The sequence below is a fragment of the Bos indicus x Bos taurus genome, chromosome 6 (assembly GCF_003369695.1).
Source record: "Bos indicus x Bos taurus breed Angus x Brahman F1 hybrid chromosome 6, Bos_hybrid_MaternalHap_v2.0, whole genome shotgun sequence".
In the NCBI taxonomy this organism is placed as follows: domain Eukaryota; kingdom Metazoa; phylum Chordata; class Mammalia; order Artiodactyla; family Bovidae; genus Bos; species Bos indicus x Bos taurus.
The window spans coordinates 68233919-68259228 of NC_040081.1; the positions used below are offsets into that span (position 1 = coordinate 68233919).

A 25310-nucleotide genomic window follows, 5' to 3' on the forward strand; every position below is an offset into this window, starting at 1 on the left:
GGTGAGGGTAGAAGGAGAGAGATCTGTGAGGTGGCTTCTGCAGTAGTCACCAGACCATGTGGGCAGGGAGATGAGACTGAATTAGTGAGGAGGATTGGAGGAACAGCAGTGGAAGTCTTCTGAGTGGAGGAAGTAATTTGTTCAAACAAGAAGAGTGAACTGACATTCTAGGAAATGTCAAGCAGTTCTTTGTAGCTTGGAGATGAAGTTAGAAATGTAGGAAAGTGTCACATGATAAGTGGTATTCTATACCAGAATAAGGAGAATAGGTATTATTCTGAGGGCAGAGGGAAACCTTTGGAGAATTTTCAGTAGGGAAGTTCCATGAACAGAAACGAACATTGGAAAGATGTGTTGGAGGATGGATTCAAGGCACGTGGAGGGAGCACTGAAGGTACGCAAGACCAGTGGTGTTGAGACCAGCTAGGAGGCCAGAGCTCTTAAGATGGAATGAGGGACTTCCCTGGTGGTTCATTGGTTAACAATCTGCCCACCAGTGCAGGAGACATGGGTTTGATCCCCAGTCTGGGAAGATCCAACTAAGCCCATGAGCCACAACTACTGAGCCTGAGCCCTAGGGCCTGCGAGCTGCCCTCACACTCTAGAGCCTGTGCTCCAAGTAGGAGAAGCCACCGCAATGAGAAGCCTGATTGTTACAACTAGAAAAAGCCCTCACAGCAACAAAGAGCCAGCGCAACCAAAAATAAGTAAATAAATATTAAAAGATAAATAAATTTATTTTTTTAAAAAAGAAGGAAGGAGACAGAATCCTGGGTCTGCTACTTACTGGCTGTGTGACCTTGGGCAATTTACTTAACCTGTCTGAGCCTTGGTTTACTCAACTACACAAATGGGACTATTACTTGATAAACTTTTCATGAGGGTTTCATTAATAGTAGTGATAAAATTACCATTTTATCATTTCGTGAGGATTATAGTAAATACATTAAATGGTAAATGTAATGAGGATTACATTAAATGTATAGGAGAAAGTGGGGCTTGTAGCTGATAGTCTTAATCTCTTCTCCTTTACAATCTATAGCCTAAGTAGATGTTTCCAAAGTGCATCCCCAAATACTAAGTGTTGCAAAAATAATTATCCACCCATCTATTGTCTGACATTGCTCCTCCAGACAATCTGAATAAACCATAAAAAGGAAAGTAAATCAAAATGGGGAGTGGGGGAGGGAAATGGCATTTCCCAATTTCTCATAAACAGCAAATTTTAAAAAGCTGGCTAAATTTTTCTTCATCCATCAAATCAGCATTAAGAATCAGATAAATAAAATAAATCTCAGCTGTATCTCTGTTAGATAAAACTCTATAACCTCTTTGAAAGTATTAGAGAAAATCTAACGCCTGGACAGCAAAGAGAAGTTTATTCACTTAAGACTGTGCCTTGCGTGGGTGGCAAAGGGAATTCTGAAATACATGTTGTGCTGTGCTAAGTTGCTTCAGTCATGTCTCACTCTTTGCAATCCCACGGACTGCAGGCTCCTCTGTCCATGCAATTCTCCAGGCAAGAATACTGGAGTGGTTGCCATTTCCTTCTCCAGGGGATCTTCCCGACCCAGGGGTCAAAATGCATGTTATGCATCCCTTATCTGAAACACACAGCTAGAGGTGTTTCAAATTCAGAAAAGTTCAGATTTGAGAAAGGTAATGTGGTAAATATGCTGTGTGTTACTTAATGCCCCTAGTGTGTGGTTATGACTATTTCTGCAGTGAAATAACCATACTAAATGGGATACATAGAAACCCATAAAGAGCTTCAGCTTAGTGTAGATGAGAGTTTCCTATTAACGAGTTTGTGTCCAAGTTGGAAATACTTCTCTTGCTCAGACTTTGGGGACTTTAGAATTGTTTTTAAGAGATTAGAGTTTGAATGCCTTTCCCTGGATTTTGTCTACCCCTTAACCTACCCCCTTCCTTCATAGGGCTCACAGGAGCTGCAGGGGGTCTGGGTTGTAAAGATTTACACCCAGCTGCTTCTTTACCCAGACACCTTCTCCCTTAGGATCTCCAGGTCTTGCTTCTGAACTTGGCCCCTGCGTTGGAGCCTTCCTCATTCATGGGTCCCTGGAGTTGCTCCCTGAAATCAAATCTCTGACCCTGTCCCTACCCCATCTACCACTCATATCTGAATTTCAGTTCTACAAGGCTCGGGATCGCTGATATCCAATAGGTATTCTGAGGCAGCTAAGTGATTTGGGGTCTGTGTGACAAATTTCTGGGACAGGGTGGGAAGTACCTTATATCATCAGCCTGCTCTTTCTAATCTCAGCTCCAGCGTGTCCAGACATTTAAAAAAATACCTATCTATTAATAATATCTCCTGTAGTGGGAATCAGGTTCTTTACCACTAGTGCCACATGGGAAGCCTGGTATAAAGTTGTATGTCACTGGTATCTCAATAAAAAATTCCTCTCTCTTTGAATAAAACTTGGCTTTAAGAGGGGCTTCCCTGGTGGCTCAGAAGGTGAAGCGTCTGCCTGCAATGTAGGAGACCTGGGTTCGATCCCTGGGTCAGGAAGATCCCCTGGAGAAGGAAACAGCAACCCACTCCAGTATTCTTGCCTGGAAAATTCCATGGACAGAGGAGCCTGGTAGGCTATAGTCCATGGGGTTGCAAAGAGTTGGACACGACTGAGTGACTTCACTTTCACTTTGGCTTTAAGAGTCACTGCCTGTAAAATCGTATCTTGAGTCATGAACGTGAAAATGCAAAAGAAAAATGCTCATTAATAGTTTTTGAAATATCACCTCCTGACACATACCAAAAAAGGGAAAGGATTTACATGAGGGTATTTATAGTGTTTATAACTGTATGACAAAACTGTGTGATTTTTAAAATCTCATTTTGATGTCAGTTTTTTTTTTTTTCCTATGATGAACATGTACTACTTGGTTAACGTTTTTAAAGTCTTTTAAAAATATGCCTGTAGCACTATCAGTTGGGAAAAGGCAAATTATGGTCTCTGTGGGAACTAATTTAAACTTGTCAGAGCAGTTAGATTAATTAGGTCTTAACTGACATTTAACAGCCAGGGTGGCAGGCCTGATAGTACTTAGCAAGGACTTAGAAAATGAGGCATAATGGAGTACAGATTGTACTCCTGCAAAGCAGGCTCAATTCAGGGGAAACAGTGTGTCAAGCAGAGCTCCTCAACCTCCTCTGCATTTAAGTTCGTTCTTAGAAGGTGCATAGGTGAAATTTCTAAGATAAAACACAAGCCCGTTTTTGTTGGCATTCCTCCTTCGTGAATTATGACAAGGGAATTACTGCAGGCTGTACTGGAATATTTCATGTGTGGATCATTGTAAATAAATCCTGGGGCACTTTTTTCCCATAATAAAGAGGGATGTGGAACTCTCTTTTTTATTAAATAGATTTCCTTGAAAACCTCCAATGTAAGAGTTACATTTACAATGTCCAAGAGGAATGCTAAGCTTGAGAATTTCCAGGAAGGTGTGAAACTTCGAAAGTAGAGGGGAGAGAAGGAATTGGCTGCCATCACGGTCACCCAGCCCGGCCAGGTCAGGGACAAATCTGGGTGAAGGAGGAAGTGAGGGGACAAAAGAGAGGCACAATGCGTACCTTGTAGAGTCATCTGAAAGAAAGTACAGCTGAATGGCCCAAGCAGGAAACATAAGCCTCAGCCCTCAGGAAAGGAAAAAGGTTCACAGGAAATTCTAAGCTATATTTCTCTCCAGGTAGGTCTGGAGGGAGCATCTGGCCCCTTGCGTATGTGAAGCAATGAGAAATAGCTCCCCCATCTCCAGAGTGCAGAGGAACTTGCTAAACACTTTTCATTTTTCACTGTGATGCCTCCACAGCCACGTCAGACACTGAGTCAAAGTGTAGCAGAGGGGGCTGCCAAACACTTCTGGGGCAAAGGTTTCTTGCTGTAGCTCTGCCAGGCCCCAGACTATTACCTGTCTGCTGCCTTCTTTGCTGAGTCTTAATCACTTCCAGCTGTGTTGGCTCCTGCAGCCCCTCGGGCCCCTCCCCGTCTGGCCTCCCTGCCCTCTGCCTCTTGTGGAGGAAAAATTAAGTATCGCACTTAAATTCCCCCTTAGGACCTAGGGATCCTGAGCAGGAGCCTCCCCACAGCATCCATCTCCAGCAGCAGACAGTGGGGGCTGGCTCGCCTCCCATAGGGTCTCCTTGCTGCCCTGGGGCTGAGCCCTTCCCCTAATCAGTTACAGCTAAGCCCAGAAAGAAAAGGTACAGCGTGGCTCCATGGCAGAGCACCCCTCGCCTCAGGCTCTACCCAGGTACCCAAACCCTGTCACTTCCTTCTTAAGAGATTGGTTCTTAAGGGCTAAATTTTACCCTCTCTCCGGTGGCTCAAACAGTAAAGAATCTGCCTGCAATGCAGGAAATCTGGATTCGATCCCTGGGTTGGGAAGATCTCCTGGATAAAGGGAATGGCAACCCACTCCGGTATTCTTGCCTGGAGAATCCTATGGACAGAGGAGCCTGGCAGGGCTCCATGGGGTCGGAAAGAGTCAGACATGACTGAACAACTAACACTAAACCCTCTCCAGCCTGTCATCTTTTGAAATACACATTTTTCACCAGGGTAGCTGGTTATCTCCATCAAGTCAGTTCAACACAAGCCTTGGTGGATTGGAGGGATTGGTAATCTGTGGCTAGAAGGAAACTGGACAGTGCCTGGCATTGTATCATGATTACCCTATTCCTTACACACGTAGACTTCACTGATCAGTTGCAGAGCCATTTTCTTGCCTGATACACTCAGGCTAAGGCTTCAAGCACCTTCAACACAGCATACCAGATAGACACCAATCTGGAGAGACTGATAGATTGGGTGAAGTCTCTGCCTGTTTAAGCTAAAACCATGGGATGTATATTGGGTCAGTAGGCAGGGATTACCTACATCAGTGCTTCTCAAAATTGACCTTACATCAGAACCACCAGGAGAGCTCATTAAACACAAATGGTTGGACCCCACCCCAGGGTTTCTGGTTCAGTAGGTCTGGATAGAGGTCCAAAGGATGCTGCTACTGGCCTGGGGACCACACTTAGAGAGTCACCGGTCTGCACCATATCGAGGAAAGAGAACTCTATTCATCAGGCAGTGTGGGATCCTTGAAAGACTTTAATCTAGGTGGGAGGGGGTTATGGAGCAAGTTCACACTTTCCAAAGCTCAGACTGTGGTAGTGTGGAGGGCTGCCTTGAAGGGAGTGCAGCTGGGAGCAGGAAAGCTAAACAGAGGCTGTTGGCATGATCCAGATAACCTTCACGATGAGGTGTTTCACATAATCTTACAGAATGAGATCCTGGCAGGAGAATTGGGCTGGGCAGCCTCCAGGAGTCTGAGAAAGGTATCAATAGAAAGTTGAGAAAGCTGGTTTAGAAGAAAGCACTAAAAGGAGACAGGGAGCCTCGAATATGTGTTGGCCGTTTCCCAATTTTGCCAAGGGCTGGCGGGTTCCCAGAACAGGAGAATGCGACCCTGCAGACAGGGTCTGCAGAAGTGGCACTTGCCAGGCAGACCTGCCAAGTCTGTATGACTGGCTCTCTCCCCTCCACCCTCCCTCGCTTTCCTGTGGGGAGGTGTAACTGGGGAAGGGCTGCTTAGAGAACAGGTGGTGATAATTACCAGGAGACCAGCAGTTTCCCTACCTCATCCTTCAAAGTGTCAAAAAGGTTGACTTAGGAAATTACAGAGTGCAGGAAGCTTTCCTGATCTGTTCAGTTCAGTACTCTTTGGTGGAGCCTGGTCATTCTGGTTTAGTGGTTGATGTATACTTTTGGAGGGACACTGAACGATAGCTGAACTCTACTAAGAGTGCTTTTCTAAGGATAGGCCTAAACTTACCAGCACACACATAGTAGAAAAGAATTCAGAATTTTACTATGCACTCCAGATATGTAAGTGAAACTACATCAGAATCTGAACAAACAGTAACAATAATAGCTGCAAAAGGCATCTTATCAGGCCCCCGTTCATCAATTGTCAGTGGATTCACGTGGTTTTTGACGGCCCTTGACTCAGCAAAGAAGCCACAAGCTTGGTAAGACTGGCCTACCACACTACTCTGAACCTGCTTTGTGGATTTTCACCTCTGACTCTCCCCAGACAGTTCTCCAGCTGTGAGACCCCCCAGCCTTCCCTCCTTGCATTAAGGTCTCTCTCAAGTTTAACTACATTTGTAAATTTTTGACCATAGCAACTCATGGCCATCCCTCTCCCTTCTGAAATCCTATGGCACTTCTGGCTGAGTGTGTCCTTTGGTCCTTAGTTTTGACCTTCTGGTGTTAGTTCTCATTTTAGAAAGAAAGTTCTAGCTCCCCAGGTGGGTAGTAGATTCTTTGAAGGCTGGAGCTTCTGGGTCTCACGTGTCTGAAAGTGAAGCATCACAGTCACATGAAACTTGAATGGGTAATGTGGAGGACGTGATGGTTCCATTCCTAATCTCTGCAAGATGAAGTCTGCAGCTGGGCCCCACCTGGAACCAGGAACATGAATATTGCCCGCACACTCTCTCTGCTTCTTCATCTTTTTACAGAGTGCAGGAAGCTTTCCTGATTTGTTCAGTTCAGTACTCTTTGGTGGAGCTCCATTCTGTCAAACTGGCATCCTCAATAGCACTGGGAACTTGGCCACTTACAACTCTCAGGCTCATTTTGACAATCAAGACACCAAAGAGGGACTGGCCCCCTTCCTTCTTTTCAAGTTCAAAAAAATTAGACTCTTCTAGCTTAGGACATTCCTATCCTTGGACAGATAAATAAATTGTGGCTGTCAGTAAGTTCAGTAGCTCAGTTGTGTCCAACTCTTCTCTTTGCGACCCCATAGACTGTAGCATGCCAGACTTCCCTGTCCATCACCAACTCCCAGTGCTTGCTCAAACTCATGCCTATCCAGTCGGTGATGCCATCCAACCATCTCATCCTCTGTTATCCCCTTCTCCTGCCTTCAATCTTTCCCTGCACCAGGGTCTTTTCCAATGAGTCAGTTCTTCACTTCAGGTGGCCAAAGTATTGGAGCTTCAGCTTCAGCATCAGTCCTTCTAGTGAGTATTCAAGACTGATTTCCTTTAGGATGGACTGGTTTGATCTCCTTGCAGGCCAAGGGACTCTCAAGAGTCTTCTCCAACACCACAGTTCAAAAGCATCAGTTCTTCAGCACTCAGATTTCTTTATGGTCCAACTCTCACATCCATACATGACTACCGGAAAAACCATAGCTTTGACTAGATGAACCTTTGTTGGCAAAATAATGTCTTTGATTTTTAATATGCTGTCTAGGTTGGTCATATTCTTTCAAGGAGCAAGAGTCTTTAAGTTTCATGGCTGCAGTCACCATCTGCAGTGATTTTGGAGAGAACCCAAGAAAATAAAATCTGTCACTGTTTCCATTGTTTCCTCATCTATTTGCCATGAAGTGATGGGACCAGATATCAAATCCTAGTTTTTTCCAGTTTTTTGAATGTTGAATTTTAAGCCAACTTTTTCACTCTCCTCTTTCACTTTCATCAAGAGGCTCTTTAGTTTCTCTTTACTTTCTGCCATTAGAGTGGTGTCAGCTGCATATCTGAGGTTACTGATATTTCTGCCTGCAATCTTGATTTAGCTTGTGCTTCATCCAATCCAGCATTTCGTATAATGTACTCTGCATAGAAGTTAAATAAGCAAGGTAACGATATACAGCCTTGACATATTCCTTTCCCAATATGGAACCAGTCTGTTGTTCCATGCCCAGTTCTAACTGTTGCTTCTTGACCTGGATACAGATTTCTCAGGAGGCAGGTAAAGTGATCTGGTATTCTCATCTGCTGAAGAATTTTCCAGTTTGTTGTGATCCACGCAGTCAAAGGCTGGGAGGGGAAAGTCTATTTCATGCTTGCTTTCTCCTTTCCAAGGAAGCCTATCTTGGTTGTATCATCCCCCTTTTCCAGGTGGCTAGGTGCTTCAGAAGGAACCAGCCCCAGTTCCAGACTTGAGAGTGGGTCCTGAATGGTTGACACAAGGAGAGAGCAAACTTTTTCTGCAAAAAGTCATAGTAAATATTTGAGGCTTTACAGGCCATATCTCTGTTGCACTACTCAATTTTCTCCCTTAAATCCCATGTCTTCAACATTCTCAATGTCCCTCCACTGCAACATTTTTGCTTTTAGTTTCTGCTAGTGACTGAAATATTCTGTGACACACTCCACACATACATTTGAACCCCTTCAGAGAGTAGCTCAGCATGACCTCCGGTCTCCCAGCTCACTAACCGGAGCACAGGCCATGACATGCCCTCTTGTGACCTGTGACTTCAATCATCTTATCTTCCGCCCTTCCTGATTCCAGCCTCACAGGCATGATGCATTCACTTCTGAGTTACACTCCTCTTCCCAGGGTTCCAGCCACCCTCCACCACATCTCTCCATTCAGGGCCACTCTCCTAGCTCCTCCCGCTGTGCTTTGCTGCTTGAGTATAAGTACAAGGCAGCTATTGTTGCCCAGCGTCTGACCACAGAGATGGCATAGGCCCCTGGTCCACATCCCCCTCACCCCAGTCCTACCCTGACTTGACCTCAGATGCAGATACAGATCTGGTCAGGAGGGGGGCTTTTCCATTTCCATCTCAGGCAGCTCTTCAGCCAGCTGCCCACCTCTTCCCACCAGCAGCTGCTTTTGTCTCTTTTTTCTCCCTGTTTATTTTCTTTGCCTGCACACCTTGTTTTTCTTTTAGGGGACCCCTACCCAGACCTGCCATCTGGTCCCCCTTGAAACAAAGTGTGGAGTGTGCAGAGGCAATTGTGGGGGGCGGGGAATCTCTTGGAGCTCAAGCGGCTGCCTGGCAGAGAAAGCCTGAGCCTCTACTGTGGAGAGGAGAGAGGGTTCCAGAAAAAGTCCAAGGCAGGCCACACACCTCATTAGTTCATTTTGATTAGTTTCTTTTATCCAGTTGTTAGGAATGGTGAACTGTGATAGATGAGGCTGTCCTGAGGTTTTTTTATCCCTTGAATTATATACAATTTGGCAAGATGAGATAAACCACAGAGAAAAGACACAGACATTGACCACTATGTACAGGCTGGCTTGTAAGATTAGAGAAGATTGCCTGAAATCCCAATTCCACTGCACTTCCTCCTTTATTCTGCAAATCTGATACTTTGTTGCCTTTTGGCTCCTTGCCCATTTGTTCCATTTCTTCTTCCATCAACCTGGGCTGAGAACCAGGGCTGCTATTGACCTGGACCCAGAATCAGCATGGACTCTGCACACAGGTGCCCTGTCTAGAGGCAGGATGGCCACCTCCACCCACCTCCACCACCACCAGGTGGCCCTGGGTCCTCCAGGACTGAAGAGAAGGAGGCAAGAGAGTCAGGACAGGGGAGGTGTGTTTGTCTGACACCGAGTAGTCTGGTGTTGGTTCTCTCTGACCCTGGCAGAGCCTGATGAATTTTCAGGTATTTCCCTTTGTTTTAAAGTGCATTTGTGGGCTGTGTGGGTTTCCCTTGCTGGGCCCCACCAACTGTAACTTAAGCAGACAGTCCCCCTCAACTTGGTGTGGGATGGTATTTCTTCAGCCTCCTACTTGTTGTGGTGTGTACCAGCATTTACTGTGTTCCTCTGTCTTCTGCATTTCCTGTAAAATAGTACATAAAGATTTGTTCAGAACCAGTTTCCGTTTTCTGAAAGATTTTTCTCAGAGATGTTGAAAAATTTCTGTAGCATTGCATAACATTGGCAGTCTTTCTTTTTGTGAGTTTAAGATTGGTCCGTGGGCTCAGATGCTATCAGCCTAATCTGGACGTGGGCTTTGCCCTAATGACTTTAGCAGGTATTGGCAATTATTATCTATATCCATTATTTCATTAGAATATCACCCTTTTATATCCACTCATGAAAAAAGAGTCCATTCTAACATTCTTACACATTCATTGGCCTAATTTCTCCTCTAAAGAAAACTTTACTCAGCAATTACTTGGTTTTCCTGGGATACAATCCATACAGGAAAGGCAGGATAAATGCTTAATTGTTTCCCTTTATTTACCTGTTTCTAGAATAATAAGTTGGTTCCCTAGCATCCTCCAGGAATTACCATTTAGAGGGTTTGTGTGTGTGTGTGTGTGTGTGTGTGTGTGTGTGTGTTTGTCTCATTATAAACTCATAGATTCTAATATATTGGGTTGGCCAAAAAGTTCATTTGGGTTTTTCATAAGATGTTATGCGAAAACCTAAATGACCTTTTTAGCCAATCCATTATTTGTTGTATCACAATCACTGAGGTTATTGTTGTTTTTTTACAATATGGGATAATCTAACCAAATTATCCCATCTTTGGTCTGTGGGAACCTCTTCAGGTTAACTCTTGGGTCATTGTGACATGACCCTAATATTCCTTAATACCTTCTTTCCTTTCTAGTAGAACAATTGATTCTGGCCCATTTCAAATATTTCCTCTCCCAGACCCAAACTACTTTTTCAAAGAGCTCTGGTTCTTTCCAGTGGGAAATAATATTTAGAGAGACATCTGAGGAATATGGATATTTATTGCTACTGGGTTGGTCATTATTTCTATACCTTTTCATTGGTCAAGGCCAGGAGTCTGTATTTACGAAAATATTTACTTAAGATGGGAAGGGAAACAGAACAGTTTTTTTTTTTTTTTTTTAAGTAAAAGAATGGAATGGAAAGTATCGGTGTATATTATATGTAGGAAGGGTAAGTATTGTTTTATGAAAATTCTGTTTTATTTGCATGTATAAAAAGAGAGAGAGAAAGTGAGATAAAGAGAAAACTATTCAGTATCTAAAAAAATACATAATTTAAATCATGAGTCATACTCCAAGAAAATATTTGAAAGTGCTGGAATAAGTCAGCTATTTAAGCTGTAATAAAGAACAGTGCCATACACTGGAAGATTGCTCATCACCTTCAACCAAAAGGTCAGTCAGGTCATGAGGCTTGAAAATCAAGGATCCCTTGTCTGCATTTTGTGGGTTTTTTTTTTTTTTTATTACCATGAATCATATTTGTAATGAGAAAATCAAAACAAACAATAAGAGGAAAACTTAGGAACAAAAGAGTGAGCTTAGTGTCACAGGGCTGCCATCTGGATGTTTTTTCTAGACTTTTAATGTGGTCATAAAGCTAATTTGTTCTAGTTCTTTCTTGGGACTTTAAGAACCAACATTTCAAGATGTTTTAAAATCGAAGAATAATAGTGGTCCCTAACCAGGAGGGAAGAATAAATGGAGAGGTGAACCTACTTACTAGATTGACAGTGACTTTGCTATCTCGGAGACTTTACTAGGAGGGCTTCCCAGGTGACTCTAGTGGTAAAGAATTGGCTTCCCAGTACAAGAGATGTAAGAGACACAGGTTCAATCTCTGGGTCTGGAAGATCCTCTAGAGAAGGGCTTGGCAACCCACTCCAGTATACTTGCCTGGAGAATCCCCATGAACAGAGGAGCCTGGCAGGCTACAGTCCATAAGGTTACAAAGAGTCAGACATGGCTGAAGCAACTTAGCAGCACACACACTCTAGCTTCCACATTTGAAGAAGAGCTTGCCCTTAACCACTTTTAGCCCACTGAAGTTTTTAAAAAGGGAATTATACACTAATAATGAGAAAATAGAAAGAGAAATTAAGGAAACAATTTCATTCACCATTGCAACGAAAAGAATAAAATACTTAGGAATATATCTACCTAAAGAAACTAAAGACCTATATATAGAAAACTATAAAACACTGGTGAAAGAAATCAAAGAGGACACTAATAGATGGAGAAATATACCATGTTCATGGATTGGAAGAATCAATATAGTGAAAATGAATACACTACCCAAAGCAATTTATAGATTCAATGCAATCCTTATCAAGCTACCAACGGTATTCTTCACAGAGCTAGAACAAATAATTTCACAATTTGTATGGAAATACAAAAAACCTCGAATAGCCAAAGCAATCTTGAGAAAGAAGAATGGAACTGGAGGAATCAACCTACCTGACTTCAGGCTCTACTACAAAGCCACAGTCATCAAGATAGTATGGTACTGGCACAAAGACAGAAATATAGATCAATGGAACAAAATAGAAAGCCCAGAGTTAAATCCATGCACATGTGGACACCTTATCTTTGACAAAGGAGGCAAGAATATACAATGGATTAAAGACAATCTCTTTAACAAGTGGTTCTGGGAAAACTGGTCAACCACTTGTAGAAGAATGAAACTAGAACACTTTCTAACACCATACACAAAAATAAACTCAAAATGGATTAAAGATCTAAACGTAAGACCAGAAACTATAAAACTAGAGGAGAACATAGGCAAAACACTCTCCGACATACATCACAGCAGGATCCTCTATGACCCACCTCCCAGAATATTGGAAATAAAAGCAAAAATAAACAAATGGGACCTAATTAAACTTAAAAGCTTCTGCACAAGAAAGGAAATTATAAGCAAGGTGAAAAGACAGCCTTCAGAATGGGAAAAAATAATAGCAAATGAAGCAACTGACAAACAACTAATCTCAAAATTATACAAGCAACTCCTACAGCTCAATTCCAGAAAAATAAATGACCCAATCAAAAAATGGGCCAAAGAACTAAATAGACATTTCTCCAAACAAGACATACAGATGGCTAACAAATACATGAAAAGATGCTCAACATCACTCATTATCAGAGAAATGCAAATCAAAACCACAATGAGGTACCATTTCACACCAGTCAGAATGGCTGCGATCCAAAAGTCTACAAATAATAAATGCTGGAGAGGGTGTGGAGAAAAGGGAACCCTCTTGCACTATTGGTGGGAATGCAAACTAGTGCAGCCACTATGGAGAACAGTGTGGAGATTCCTTAAAAAACTGGAAATAGAACTGCCTTATGATCCAGCCATCCCACTGCTGGGCATACACTATGAGGAAACCAGAAGGGAAAGAGACACGTGTACCCCAATGTTCATCGCAGCACTGTTTATAATAGCCAGGACATGGAAGCAACCTAGATGTCCATCAGCAGATGAATGGATAAGAAAGCTGTGGTACATTTACACAATGGGGTATTAATCAGCCATTAAAAAGAATGCATTTGAATCAGTTCTAATGAGGTGAATGAAACTGGAGCCTATTATACAGAGTGAAGTAAGCCAGAAAGAAAAACACCAATACAGTATACTAACGCATATATATGGAATTTAGAAAGATGGTAACAATAACCCTGTATCAGATCAGATCAGATCATATCAGTCGCTCAGTCATGTCCGACTCTTTGCGACCCCGTATACAAGACAGCAAAAGAGACACTGATGTATAGAACAGTCCTTTGGACTCAGTAGGAGAGGGAGAGGGTGGGGTGATTTGGGACAATGGCATTGAAACATGTATAATATCATATATGGGACGAGTCATCAGTCCAGGTTCGATGCACGATACTGGATGCTTGGGGCTGGTGCACTGGGACGACCCAGAGGGATGGTATGGGGAGGGAGGAGGGAGGAGGGTTCAGGATGGGGAACACATGTATACCTGTGGCGGAGTCATTTTGATATATGGCAAAACCAATACAATGTTGTAAAGTTAAAAAATTAAATTAAATTAAAAAAAAATAAAAAGGGAATTATACAAAGTCCTTTGAAAAGTATAATGCCTTTGGCTACTACCCAAGAGATAGAAGATAGGAGTAGGGGGTCAGCTTTGAATATGAAGGGAATTCAATCAGGCTTAGGGTTCATGTGCCATAAACAAGGACATCAAGCAGTGGAAATGGGGCTGTTTCCTCTTAGTTCTAATGTAGATTGCAGGTGTACATATCAAAAGATAATGAAACTCTAAAAGCCCCAGGAGAGCCTAAGGCCACACAGGATTGGCTGCATAAGAGAATTCAAAAGTGGAATAAGGGACAGAAGAGCTATAAAATTGATGAGATTCATTTTTAGATATGAAGTTGAAAAGAAATGGGTTCTTGAAACTCAAAATTTGTGAGCCCTGCCATTTTTATACATTTTTAGAAGCAGTGTGTGAAAAGTCGCAGACATTTTCCTTCAATAAGGTGCACCAGGAAATGTGCAATAAAACTCAAAACTGCACAAATGCCTGCCCCAAAGCCCCCGACACCCCGGCCACTCACTCTAAACCACGACTTCAAGCCACCTGCACTTTAAAACAGCCCTGGGGACACGGCTGGCCAGACAGAGCCGGGCGTGTTTCAGGAGGGGGATCGCTCGCTCTTTCTTCCGTCTACATATGTGTCACTTCACTCTTCCACACCACGTGCTCACTCATTGTCCCTCTGTACCTGCTGTGTAGACGTGGGGAACTCAGCACCTCTCTGAATCCACTCACACAAAGGCATTAGTAAGTAAGGCAGCTGTTGCTACACAGTGAGAGAGAGACAGAGAAGAGGCTCTGCATTAGCCGCCCCGCAGCAAGCCACTTAAATTCCTTTAAGATGTCCACAGACATAGAGAACAGACTTGCAGTTGCCGGAGGGGAGGAATGGGATTGGGAATTTGGAATTAGCAGGGGGCAAACTATCATACATAGGATGGATAAACAAATAGACAACAAGGTCCTCCTGTATAGCACAGGGAGCTATTGTCAATGTATGGTGATAAACCATAATAGAAACGAATACGATAAAGAATGTGTGTGTATATATATATACATATATATATATATATATATATATAACAGAATCACTTTACTGTATAGCAGAAGTTAACACAACATCATAAATCCACTATACTTTAATAAAATAAATTTTTAAAAGGAGGTTTATGTTCTTCAAAGTCCTGTCTCAAGCTCACCCTCCACCCTGAAGGGTTTTTCTCCCCCTCTGCTTCTTCTCTGCCAAGTGTGTGCCTGTCTGTCCTTTCTGCTGACTCTCACCCTGAGATGACCCCAGGAAATTCAAACTCTTCCACCATCTATTTGGCAGATCAACTTAGCTGCCTCTGCTCCTGTTTCTAACGTGGGAAACTCATTGCTAGGATCTAGCACAAGAAAGAATTCTCCAGTTAATAGAACCTATATGCCTTGAAAAGCAGACTCTGTAATTCATACATTCAACAAGTATTTGCTGAGTGCCTGCCATTTGCCAAGGATTGTTCTAGGAGGTGAGTTTGGAGCAATCAGTGATCATCATTTTTTATTAGCATGATTTTGGGGGTCTCATCCCTACTCCATCCATCTCATCATGACATTTCTTCCTTTAAAAAAAAATTATTTATTTGGCTGCGCCAGATCTTAGTTGCAGCCAGTATCTTCCATTTTCATTGTAGCATGCAGGATTTTTAGCTGTGGCATGTGAACTCTTAGTTTCAGCCTGTGGGATCTGGTTCCCTGACCAGGGATTGAACCTGGGCTGCCTGCATTGGGAGCATGGAGTCTTAGCCACTGGACCACCAAGGAAGTCCCCAAGACATTTCTTCCTGGCACACATGGTATTCTCTGAGAGAGAATTCTGCTGGATGAAGTTGTCCACACCTTACTATATTTATTAAAGTTGCATACATTCTTTTATATTGTTAATATGTTTTTAATTAAAAGCCACCCCCCAACTGAGACAATACTGTTTCCTATCTAACATAATAAAAGGTATTTTTAAAAGCAATACAAGCTGGCTTTGACTCCAGAACTGACTGGGGTGAACAAAAGCACCAGTTGAAACTGTCTGACCCTTTGTCAAGGAAAGAGAATTCTCATCCACTGTTCTGTAAGGCAACTTGACCAATGGATCAAGAGCCTGAAATCTTTCCATACATTTTGACTCATTAGTCCTACTCTGAAGAATCTCCCCCACAAAGATAATGCCATACGGTTATTTGCAATTTTCAGAATTGTAAAACAGCTCAAAGACAATGGAAGGTTAGAGCAGAATATCTTGGAAGGGTGTGCTCTAAACAATGCATAGCTTCAAGGCACAAATTTTTCCTTACCTTAGCAAGAAAACAAAAACTATTTATTTATGCTGCTGCTACTGCTGCTGCTAAGTCGCTTCAGTCGTGTCCGACTCTATGCGACCCCAAAGACGGCAGCCCACCAGGCTCCCCTGTCCCTGGGATTCTCCAGACAAGAACACTGGAGTGGGTTGCCATTTCCTTCTCCAATGCATGAAAGTGAAAAGTGAAAGTGAAGTTGCTCAGTCGTGTCAGACTCTTTGCGACCCCATGGACTGCAGCCTACCAGGCTCCTCTGTCCATGGATTTCCCAGGCAAGAGTACCGGAGTGGGGTGCCACTGCCTTCTCTGATTTATTTATACTTATAAATATTTCCTCCAAAACCAGTGCATATTAAAAATACTAGTAGAGAGGAGGAAGGGGAAGGGGGAGAAGCGCTTAAAGAGGCAGGAACGGGTGTGGGAGTGGGGTAGGACCCAGGGCTAAGGCAGCACCCACCCCGTCTCTCGCCTTAGTGGATCATGCCAAGGGCGGCAGCTGCAGCGGTTGCAGGAGCAGGGTTAGGGGTGAGGAAGTGACTGGGTGGTACCAGCTCAGGAGATGATGCCATTTCCAGTTACAACACAGGGATCACAGGAAGCACAGTCGCCACAGAAGCACTGAGGCATTACTTCTCCCATCAGCTTCGGTCATTTCAGTCGCTCAGTCGTGTCCGACTCTTTGCAACCTCATGGACTGCAGCACACCAGGCTTCCCTGTCCATTACCAACTACCGGAGCTTACTCAAACTCATGCCCATTGTGTCGTTGATGCCATCCAACCATCTCATCCTCTGTCATCCCCTTCTCCTCCTGCCTTCAATCTTTCCCAGCATCAGGGTCTTTTCCAATGAGTCAATTCTTTGCATCAGGTGGCCAAAGTATTGGAGTTTCAGCTTCAGCAAAAGTCCTTCCAATGAATATTCAGGACTGACTTAGCAGGCCCCAAGGAGACTGACTGCCTACTTACACAGAAGCTGGTTGAGACTCTGAAGCCCTTCGGGGTTTTTGAAGAGGAAGAGGAACTGCAGTGCAGGATTTTAATTTGGGGAAAATTAAATAACCTGGTAAAAGAGTGGATATGAGAAATCAGTGAAAGCAAGAATCTTTCACGATCTGTAATTGAAAATGTCGGTGGGAAAAATTTTACATGTGTATCTTATAGATTAGAGTACATACAAGAGGTGTCAATATTGATGCGTTGTGTGTTGCACTGAGACTTGTTGATCGAAGTGATTTTTTTCACCTCATTCTATGATAAGTTGAAATTATAGGAAGAAGTAAAAGATTTAAGAGCTGTTGAAGAGGCATTTGACCAGTTATCAAACTGTTTTGATGGGATAGAGATTGGTATTTTGTTTGCAAGATTAGCACTGCAGACTATTCCAGAAGACTTGGACTTAACAGATGACAGTCTGCTTAAAAATTTAAATGTAAGGTGTATAATAAGTCTTAACGGTTTCAGGGTATCCAATGAAATTTTATATCTAGTACCAAACATTGACTACTTCAGATTAACCCTGAAGTCTATCAAACTGTGGGCCAAATGCCACAATATCTATTCTAATATATTAGGTTTTCTTGGTGGTATTTCCTGGGCTATGCTAGTAGCAAGAACTTGCCAGCTTTATCCAAATGCAATATGTCAACTCTTGTACATAAATTTTTCTGGGTATTTTCTAAATGGTATGCGTTTAGATTATATTAAAATAAAATTGATTGTAGACTCTGAAAAAAAATCCTTGTAGAAAATAGTCCCTCATGAAAAGAGAAAATATATATACATATAAACACATACGTATGTATGTGTGTGAGTTTGAGGGTTATTTTACTCTTCTGTAATTAAAAAATTATTTCCTTAATGAAGATGCATTATTTTGTTTTTAAAATCATTTTATTTAAATATATTTGACATAGAGAAATAAATTGTATACATTTAAAGTGTGCCACTTGATGTTTTTGTGGTTATGTATACATTGTGATGGAAAAGGAAATGGCAGCCCACTCCAGTATTCTTGCCTGGAGAGTCCCATGGACAGGGGAGCCTGGCAGGCTACAGTCCATGGGATTGCCAAGAGTTGGACACGACTGAACGACTAAACAACAATGTCCATTGTGAAGGCTTCCCAGATGACTCAGTGGCAAAGAACCCGCCTACCTATGCAGGAGATGCAGGCGACGAGGGTTCAATCCCTTGGCTGGGAAGATACCCTGGAGAAGAAAATGGCAACCCACTTCAGTATTCTTGCCTAGAAAATCTCATGGACAGAGGAGCCTGGAGAGCTGGTCTGTGGGGTCACAATGAGTCAAACACAACTTAGCAACTGCGAATGCACTTACTTTGTGAAAGGATCTCCACAGCCAACCTAAATAATTCATCCACCACCTCTACATAGTTATCCTCTTGTGTGTGTTCAGAAGATTTAATTTGAGATCTATTCTCTTGGAAAATTTCAATTATTCACCAATATCACAATTAACAGGCTGTACACAAAATCTTCAAAAAATATTTATCCCATCTAACTGAAACTTTGTACCCTTTGCCCAATATTTTTCAGTTTCTCCCGTTCCCCATACCCTGATACAATCTGATTTGATGATTTTGACTCTTTTAGAATCTACATATATGTGGGCTCAAGCAGTATGTGTCCTTCCATGTCCGACATTTCATTTAGCATAATGTTTTCTTAAGAAAATTAATTTTGGAGTTTTAGTTCATGGGAGGAATTCTTTCTCCAAACCCTATTTCTTCCATGAAATGTTCCTTGATTAGTTAATTGAAAGGATTAATTTCATCCTTTTCCCTTCAGATTTTTCTGCTGATTCCACATCTCCACGCTTTCACATAGATTTTCATGTGTTTGTGGATATTCTCTGTGTGTGTTTCAGGACTGCCCTTCCAATTAAATAGATTGAAAGCTCTTCAAGAGAAAGAATCTGTCTTCAGTTCCCTCTGTATTTTGCTACCTATTCTTTAGTTCCCTCTGTATTTTGCTACCTATAAAACTACAATTTATTTTTTGAGTAAGTGTACGGATTAGATTTACTAGGTCAGCATTTCTCAAATCGTGAGCCATGAGTCTCTAGTTCTTGGAGGTAGTCCACAAATGAAGAGTTTCCTAAACAAATAACTTTGGGAACACTGCACACTTTGCATATTAGCATATTAAAGTCTCTGAAAAGGCCTGCAGTAAATGAACCTGCTTAACTTTAATTCAACATTTCTCAAACATATTTGATATGAATACTCTTTTTTAAAAAAAAAATAGTACCTATTGACATTGGGCATTTTCTGGGATACTTTGTGGGAAATACATTTTTAATTTTATTTTATTTTTAAAATTTACATTATTGTATTAGTTTTGCCAAATATCGAAATGAATCTGCTACAGGTATACATGCATTCCCAACCCCAAACCCTCCTCCCTCCTCCCTCCCCATACCATCCCTCTGGGTCGTCCCAGTGCACCAGCCCCAAGCATCCAATATCGTGCATCGAACCCGGACTGGCGACTTGTTTCATATATGATATTATACATGTTTCAATGCCATACTCCCAAATCTTCCCACCCTCTCCCTCTCCCACAGAGTCCATAAGACGGTTCTATACATCAGTGTCTTTTTTGCTGTCTCATACACAGGGTTGTTGTTACCATCTTTCTAAATTCCATATATATGCGTTAGTATACTGTATTGGTGTTTTTCTTTCTGGCTTACTTCACTCTGTATAATAGGCTCCAGTTTCATCCACCTCATTAGAACTGATTCAAATGTATTCTTTAAGACAGGGATAAATATTATATCTTATTCATCTTTGTATTTGGCTTTTCGTAATGTTGTCTGACACATAGTGTTGGACTATGTGCCCCAAAATAAATATTTTTGGGTGAACGAATAAGTGCCTGAAGGCGAGCTTCTGTGAACCAGTGTGACATGTTAAGCAACTGTAGGCTAAGGGCAGACTGATCAGGTTTTAAAGAATCTTCAAAAGTTTTTTTAACCTGAGTCCACATGGAGCTAGTCAATATAAAAATGTTTGAAAATACCCTAATCCCAGGATGAAGACTAAATCAGACCTGGAAGATTTGCTAAGGATACGTAGTTTAGACACCAGGAACTAGGTATGCACAGAATATCCAGACTACAATTAGTACATGAGATCACTTAGTCCAATTCTTCTTAAACTTTCTCATTGACATACTCCTATTGACCAAGGATCCTGACACATGCTCTAAGGGAGGTCTGTTCTGTGGGAGAAATCTAACTAGCCAAATAAAAGCAAGAAATTTTTGGAATTTTGAATTTTATCTTGAAATTTAAATGTCAGTTTTACAAATAAAGAAGACGTGGAATATATATATATATATATGATGTTTGTTTTAATATAAAAGTAATGCTTTACATTTTTAGCTGAGTGGTATGATACTTCCATTCAAGATGCAAGGACTTATTCCCATTCTCTTATTTAACATGGGAGAAAACTCTCATCTAGAGAGAGAAAGTGACTTGTTCAAGACCACACAGAGAATGTTTGGCAATCTGGGGTTGAACCCCAGGTCTCTTGAATGCCAGTTCCACGCTATTGCCCAACTAGATGAGCCCTTTCATCTCACACTATACCTACACAATGTCATTTGATCTAGTAATTCCACTTCTAAGAATCAATTCTAAAGAAATAGAAACACAAGGAAAGACCCAAAGATGTTCAGTTCAGTTCAGTCAATCAGTAGTGTCTGACTCTGCAATCCCATGGACTGCAGCATGCCAGCCTTCCCTGTCCGTCACCAACTTCTGGAGCTTACTTAAACTCATGTCCATTGAGTCGGTGATGCCATCCAACCATCTCATCCTCTGTCGTGTCCTTCTCCTCCCTCCTTCAATCTTTCCCAGCATCAGAGTCTTTTCAAATGAGTCAGTTCTTTGCATCAGGTGGCCGAAGTATTGGAGTTTCAGCTTTAGCATCAGTCCTTGCAAAGAAATCCCAGGGCTGATCTCTTTCAGAATGGACTGGTTGGATCTCCTTGCAGTCCAAGGGACTCTCAAGAGCCTTCTCCAACACCACAGTTCAAAACCATCAATTCTTCGGTGCTCAGCTTTCTTTCTAGTCCAACTGTCACATCCATACAAGACCACTGGAAAAACCATAGTTTTGACTATACGGACCTTTGTTGTCAAAGTAATGTCTCTGCTTTTTAATATTAGCATTAAAAACTACTTAAATCTTTAATAATGGGAAGATAGCTAAACAAAATACATATGACAGGATATTTTGTATTGTGTGTGTGTGTATGTGCACTCAGTCGTATCTGACTCTTTGCAACCCCATGAACTGTAGCCCACCAGGCTCTTCTGTCCATGGGATTTTCCAGGCAAGAATACTGAAGTGGGTTGCCATTTCCTTCTCCAGGGGAGCTTCCCAACCCAGGGATTGAAACCAAGTCTCTCACATTTCCTGCATTGGCAGGTGGATTCTTTACCAACTGTGTAGCTATTAAAAGTGATGCTTACAGGGAACTCTGCTCAGTGTTATGTGGCAGCCTGGATGGGAAGCTAGTTTAGGGGAGAAAGGATACACATATATGTAAGGTTGAGTCCCTTTGCTGTCCACCTGAAACTATTACAACATTGTTAATTGGCTATACGCCAATATAAAATTTAAAGTTTTCTTTAAAAAGTGATGCTTATGAAGAATTATGTATTATGGTATTAAAATATATAGTATACTATGTACAATATATAGTATTTAAAAAGGAAACAAAATCAAGATTTCCTACTCTGTAAGTTATTATATAGAACATCTATTCATATTATTAATTATTTTCTCTCAAATGCAATATTTTAAAACACTGAGTTGTCATCTTTAGGCAGTAGGGTAATGGATGATTCAATTTTTCTTTATACTTTTCTATGTCTTTCAAATTTTATGCAATAAATACATAGTTAGAACTAAGCAGAGCATGGAGCTTCCCAGGTGGCACGGTGGTAAAGAATCCACCGCCCAGTGCAGGAGTTGCCAGATCAATCCCTGGGTCAGGAAGATCCCCTGGAGTAGGAAATGGCAACCCACTCCAGTATTCTTGCCTGGAAACTTCCATGGACAGAGGAACCTGGTAGGCTACAGTCCATGGGGTCACAAAGAATCAGACATGATTGAGCGACTGAGTATGCACACATAAGCAAAGCAAGATTTTAAAATACATTTGTAATTCCCAAACAAACAAACAAAAAATTCATGGGAAAACAAACACAGTACTTGGCTATTTTAGCCATGTGATGCTGAATTCCCTCCTAAGTCCTGCTTTCTCTGACCACCTATTGGGCCCAAATTGCATCTATTTTCACCCAGCATCTCCAAGTCTGCTAGTAAAGACTGGGTAGCTGAAAGAGGGTGCTGCTGACAAAAACAGTGCATGCCTGAGCTTCTGATGAACCTTGGAGGAAAACCCCTCATGTGTCTGGCTTTAGCCTGATTCTTCCTTATCCACTCTCTTTCCTGTCTCCCTGCTTGCACTTTCACTCTAGAAAGAGCTGGCATATGTGTGGTGCCTCACCTTCAGCATCCTAGGCAGGTCTTGCCCAGTAGCATTTTTCAGTGAGGAAGCATCATCAACCCAGGAGGCTGCAAACCCAGGGATGGTTTCCTATACAAACAAATGAAACTGGACTTCTGTTTCTAGAGAGAAGAAACACAATGTCCTGCAAGGCAAGTGTATTGAAATCAAACATGAGGACACCACAATATTCCAGCACAGTGGTTCTCAAATCTGAGCACACTTGACAATCAACTGGAAGGCTGGTGGAAATATCGATTGATGGGCCCACCAACCAAGTTTCTGATTCAGTAGATGGGGGAGAGGTCTGGGGAGCAGTTTGAATTTCTGCCCAGATGCTGCTGCTGCTGCTGGTGGTCTGGGGGTCATGCTTCAGGAGTCACTGCTCGGGCAGAATCACAGACCTGGTTAACACATGGAACAGGAAGGCGTCTGTGACCTTGGGACCCATGTATGGCTTTTAGCAGAGGAAGCTTTGTACTCACATACTTCTTTCCTTTCTTTAGCCTAATTATTCTCTCTGTATTTCCATATTTCTATGATGTTCATTCACTCATTCAACAATTTAAAGACTACTCACTTTTCACTTTCATGCATTGGAGAAGGAAATGGCAACCCACTCCAGTGTTCTTGCCTGGAGAATCCCGGGGACGGGGGAGCCTGGTGGGCTGCCGTCTAAGGGGTCACACAGAGTCGGACACGACTGAAGCGACTTAGCAGCAGCAGCATAGTACACTAGACAGTAAAGATACAGCAATAAACAAGTCAGACAAAATCTAACCTGAGGGAGCTTCTACCCCAGTGGAAATAGTTTGCATTAAACAGTTGTGATGAGCCTTTCTAGTCTCATTCAAAAATATCCTATTCTATTACAGAAGATGTGAAACTCATGATGTGTATTAAGCATAGATAATGAGTAAGCAAGTACCTTGTAAGACATAGTCAGAATTCATAAGATATATTGAATAAATATGTTAATAAGTAGAGCAAGCACTTCAGTGTTGAATATTAAAAGGATAGAAGAACCAAGAGAAACCTAATATTCATGAGGTGCCAAATATTCCTGAAACACTAAATAGACACAAACCATGTGAAGCCTTTAATTTTCATAGAGTTTTAATTTGGCCACTCATTGGTGAGACCCTCTCTGTTCCCATGTGACCTCTGCCCACAAAACACAAGTATACTCCAAAGGTGCTCATTGGGGTGATTGACAGGCTACCACTGTGGCCAAGGGGACTCATTCCTACATCTGTCCTGTAGGGCAAGTCTGTATTTTGGCCCCAAGTACAGGCCGACCTCCAAGATATTGTGAATTCAGTTCCAGACCACTGCAATAAAGTGAATACCAGAATAAATTGAGTCCCAGTGTGTCTACACTATACTGTGGGCTACTAAGTGTACAAGAGCATTATGTCTAAAAAAACAACATCAGATCAGATCAGTCACTCAGTCGTGTCTGACTCTTTGCGACCCCATGAATCGCAGCACACCAGGCCTCCCTGTCCATCACCAACTCCCGGAGTTCATTCAGACTCATGTCCATCGAGTCAGTGATGCCATCCACCCATCTCATCCTCTGTCGTCCCCTTTTCCTCTTGCCCCCAATCCCTCCCAGCATCAGAGTCTTTTCCAATGAGTCAACTCTTCCCATGAGGTGGCCAAAGTACTGGAGTTTCAGCTTTAGCATCATTCCTTCCAAAGAAATCCCAGGGCTGATCTCCTTCAGAATGGACTGGTTGGATCTCCTTGCAGTCCAAGGGACTCTCAAGAGTCTTCTCCAACACCACAGTTCAAAAGCATCAATTCTTCAGCACTCAGCCTTCTTCACAGTCCAACTCTCACATCCATACATGACCACAGGAAAAACCATAGCCTTGACTAGACGAACCTTTGTTGGCAAAGTAATGTCTCTGCTTTTGAATATGCTATCTAGGTTGATCATAACTTTCCTTCCAAGGAGTAAGCGTCTTTTAATTTCATGGCTGCAGTCACCATCTGTAGTGATTTTAAATATACTTTATTGCTAAAAAATGTTGACCATCATTTGAACCTTCAGTGAGTCATATTCTTTTGCAGTGGAGGGGCTTACCTTGACATTGATGGCTGCTGACTGATCAGGGTGGTGACTGATAAAGGCTGAGGCAACTGTGGCAATTTCTTAAAGTGAAACAGAAATGAGGTTTGCCACATTGATTGACACTTCCTTGCACAAACAATTTCTCTGTGGCATGAAATGCTCTTTGAAAGCATTTTACCCACTGCGGAACTTCTTTCAGAATTGGAATCAATCCTCTCAAACCATGCCACTGTTTTATCAACTAAGCTTAAGTAATAGCCTAAATCTCTTGTCATTTTGACAAGCTTCACAAAAACATCTTCACCAGGAATAAGTTCTATCTCAAGAAACCACTTTCTTTGCTCATTAATAATAAGCAACTCCTTATCCATTAAGTTTTTATCATGAAATTTGCAGCAATTCAGTCACATCTTCAGGCTTCACTTCAAAGTCTAGTTCTCTTCCCATTTCACCACATCTGCGGTTACTTCCTCCTCTGAAGTCTTGAACCCTAAAAAGTCATGAGGGTTGAAATCAACTTTTTCAAATTCTTATTAGTGTTAATATTTTTACCTCTTCCTATAGACCTTCAGTGACACTCTGGTAAAGAATCCATCCTGCAGGAGATGCAGGAGCTGTGGGTTTGATCCCTGGGTCAGGGAAGATGCCCTGGAGAAGGAAATGACAACCCACTCCAGTGTTCTTGCCTGAAGAATCCCGTGGACAGAAGAGTCTGGCCAGCTACAGTCCATGGAGTCACAAAGAGTCAAACACAACAGA

The 25310-nt window shown here is 42.1% G+C and overlaps 1 pseudogene; it reads left to right on the forward strand.

The window, feature by feature from the left end:
• Positions 1 to 16485: 16485 nt before the first annotated feature.
• Positions 16486 to 17628, forward strand: LOC113894718 (annotated as a pseudogene).
• Positions 17629 to 25310: the final 7682 nt, after the last annotated feature.